This window comes from Arachis hypogaea, chromosome 3 (assembly GCF_003086295.3).
Source record: "Arachis hypogaea cultivar Tifrunner chromosome 3, arahy.Tifrunner.gnm2.J5K5, whole genome shotgun sequence".
NCBI lineage: Eukaryota > Viridiplantae > Streptophyta > Magnoliopsida > Fabales > Fabaceae > Arachis > Arachis hypogaea.
This window is the reverse complement of record NC_092038.1, coordinates 107,221,951-107,225,812: the sequence shown is the minus strand read 5'-3', so window position 1 is coordinate 107,225,812 and position 3,862 is coordinate 107,221,951. Positions and strand designations below refer to the sequence as shown.

Below are 3,862 nucleotides of genomic sequence, written 5' to 3'. Positions count from 1 at the left end.
TGCTGAGAAGATGATGGAAAAGGCTTGCTATTGCCAAACCTGTTTCTTCCACCATTATTATTGTTGAAACCTTGTTGAGGTCTCTGTTGATCCTTCCATGAGAAATTTGGATGATTTCTCCATGAAAGATTATAGGTGTTTCCATAGGATTCTCCCATGTAATTCACCTCTTCTATTGAAGGGTTCTCAGGATCATAAGCTTCTTCTTCAGATGAAGCTTCCTTAGTACTGCTTGGTGCATTTTGCATTCCAGACAGACTTTGAGAAATCATATTGACTTGTTGAGTCAATATTTTATTCTGAGCCAGTATGGCATTCAGAGTGTCAATCTCAAGAACTCCTTTCTTCTGATTGGTCCCATTGTTCACAGGATTCCTTTCAGAAGTGTACATGAATTGGTTATTTGCAACCATTTCAATCAGCTCTTGAGCTTCTGTAGGCATCTTCTTCAGATGAAGAGATCCTCCAGCAGAGCTATCCAAAGACATCTTGGACAGTTCAGAGAGACCATCATAGAAAATACCTATGATGCTCCATTCAGAAAGCATATCAGAGGGACACTTTCTGATTAATTGTTTGTATCTTTCCCAAGCTTCATAGAGGGATTCTCCTTCCTTCTGTCTGAAGGTTTGGACTTCCACTCTAAGCTTACTCAATTTTTGAGGTGGAAAGAACTTTGCCAAGAAGGCATAGACTAGCTTTTCCCAAGAGTTCAGGCTTTCTTTAGGTTGTGAGTCCAACCATATCCTAGCTCTGTCTCTTACAGCAGAAGGGAATAGCATGAGTCTGTAGACCTCAGGGTCAACCCCATTAGTCTTGACAGTGTCACAGATTTGCAAGAATTCAGCTAAAAACTGATGAGGATCTTCCAATGGAAGTCCATGGAACTTGCAATTCTGTTGCATTAGAGAAACTAATTGAGGCTTAAGCTCAAAGTTGTTTGCTCCAATGGCAGGGATAGAGATGCTTCTCCCATAGAAGTCGGGAGTAGGTGCAGTAAAGTCACCCAGCACCTTCCTTGCATTGTTGGCATTGTTGTTGTTTTCGGCTGCCATGGGTTCTCCTTCTTTGAAGATTTCTATTAGGTCCTCTACAGAGAGTTGTGCCTTGGCTTCTCTTAGCTTTCGCTTCAAGGTCCTTTCAGGTTCAGGGTCAGCCTTAACAAGAATGCTTTTGTCCTTGCTCCTGCTCATAAGAAAGAGAAGAGAACAAGAAAATGTGGAATCCTCTATGTCACACTATAGAGATTCCTTGAGGTGTCAGAGGAAAAGAAAAATAGAAGGCAGAAGTAGAAAATTCGAACTTATCAAAGAAGATGGAGTTCGAATTTTGCATTAAGGAATAGTGTTAGTCCATAAATAGAAGGATGTGAGAAGGGGAGAAGTAATTTTCGAAAATTAAGTAAAAGATTTTGAAAACATTTTGAAAAACTTTAGTTGATTTTCGAAAACCATGATTGAGAAAGAAGTAAAGTGATTTTTGAAAAAGATTTTGAAATTAGAAATCAAAAAGATTTGATTGAAAATTATTTTGAAAAAAAGATGTGGTTAAGAAGATATGATTGGTTTTAAAAAAATGTGATTGAGAAGATATGATTTGAAAAACATTTTAAAAGGATTTGATTTTAAAAGTTAATGACTTGGCTATCAAGAAAAGATATGATTCAAACATTAAACCTTTCTCAACAGAAAAGGCAACATACTTGAAATGTTGAATCAAATCATTAATTGATAGCAAGTATTTTTGAAAAGAGAAAGAAATTGATTTTGAAAAAGATTTGATTGAAAAGATTTGATTTGAAAAAGATTTGATTTTGAAAAGATTTTGAAAACTTGAAAAAAATTTGCATTGAAAACAAAATCTTCCCCCTTTTGCCATCCTGGCATTAAACGCCCAGAATGGTGCACATTCTGGCGTTTAACGCCCAAAATGCTACCCTTTTGGGCGTTAAACGCCCAACCAGGTACCCTGGCTGGCGTTTAAACGCCAGTCTGTCCTTCTTCACTAGGCGTTTTGAACGCCCAGTTTTTTCTGTGCAATTCCTCTGTCGTATGTTCTGAATCTTCAATTCTCTGTATTATTGACTTGAAAAGACACAAATTAAAAATATTTTTGGATTTTTAATAATAAGGAATAATCAAAATGCAACTAAAATCAAATAACAATGCATGCAAGACACCAAACTTAGCAGTTTGTATACTACTGACACTAACAAAATGAGAATGCATATGAGGCACATAAAACACTCAAGTCAAGAGAATTCAAAGATCAGAGCAAGTAAATCATCAAGAATAACTTGAAAATCACTTAGGACACATGAATGAATGCATGCAATTGACACCAAACTTAAAATGAGACTCTAAACTCAAACAAGAAATTTTTGGATTTTATGACTTTGTAATTTTTTTTTGTGCTTTTTTTCGAAAATTAAGTGGAAAAAGAAAATAAAGATATCAAAATTCTTAATTAGAATTCCAGGAATCATGCAATGTTTAGTCTAAGACTCCGGTCCAGGAATTAGACATGGCTTCACAGCCAGCCAAGCTTTCAAAGAAAGCTTCGGTCCAAAACACTAGACATGGCCAATGGCCAGCCAAGCCTTAGCAGATCACTGCTCCAATAGCAAGATTGATAGAAATCAACAAGCTTTTGTGATGATAAGTTGAAACCTCGGTCCAATGAAATTAGACAGGGCTTCACAGCCTGCCAGATTTCAACAGATCATCATGAAACTCTAGAATTCATTCTCAAGAACTCTGAAGAAAAAAAATACCTAATCTAAGCAATAAGATGAACCGTCAGTTGTCCATACTCGAACAATCCCCGGCAACGGCGCCAAAAACTTGGTGGACAAAATTGTGATCACTACAACTTCGCATAACTAACCAGCAAGTGTACTGGGTCGTCCAAGTAATAAACCTTACGCGAGTAAGGGTCGATCCCACAGAGATTGTTGGTATGAAGCAAGCTTTGGTCACCTTGTAAATCTCAGTCAGGCAAACTCAAATGGGTATGGTGATATACGAATAAAACATAAAGATAAAGATAGAGATACTTATGTAATTCATTGGTAGGAATTTCAGATAAGAGTATGAAGATGTTGGTCCCTTCCGTCTCTCTGCTTTCCTACTGTCTTCATCCAATCCTTCCTACTCCTTTCCATGGCAAGCTTAAGCAAGGGTTTCACCGTTGTCAGTGGCTACCTCCCATCCTCTCAGTGGAAATGTTCAACGCACCCTGTCATGGCACGGCTATCCATCTGTCGGTTCTCGATCAGGCTGGAATAGAATCCAGTGATTCTTTTGCGTCTGTCACTAACACCCCGCCCTCAGGAGTTTGAAGCACGTCACAGTCATTCAGTCATTGAATCCTACTCAGAATACCACAGACAAGGTTAGACCTTCCGGATTCTCTTGAATGCCGCCATCAGTTCTAGCCTATACCACGAAGACTCTGATCTCACGGAATGGCTGGCTCGGTTGTCAGGCGAGCACTCGGTTGTCAGGCGATCAACCATGCATCGTGTATCAGGAATCCAAGAGATATTCACCCAATCGAAGGTAGAACGGAGGTGGTTGTCAGTCACACGTTCATAGGTGAGAATGATGATGAGTGTCATGGATCATCGCATTCATCAAGTTGAAGAACAAGTGATATCTTAGAACAAGAACAAGCGGAATTGAATAGAAGAACAATAGTAATTGCATTAATACTCGAGGTACAGCAGAGCTCCACACCTTAATCTATGGTGTGTAGAAACTCCACCGTTGAAAATACATAAGAACAAGGTCTAGGCATGGCCGAATGGCCAGCCTCCTAATGATCTAAGATAGCATCAGAACAAAGATAACTACCCAGATAT

The 3,862-nt window shown here is 38.7% G+C and overlaps 1 non-coding gene across 1 annotated transcript; it reads left to right on the top strand.

The window, feature by feature from the left end:
* Positions 1-542: 542 nt before the first annotated feature.
* Positions 543-650, top strand: LOC112793153 (small nucleolar RNA R71). The gene has a single exon (XR_003197860.1). It is a non-coding gene; the product is annotated as a small nucleolar RNA R71 (small nucleolar RNA).
* Positions 651-3,862: the final 3,212 nt, after the last annotated feature.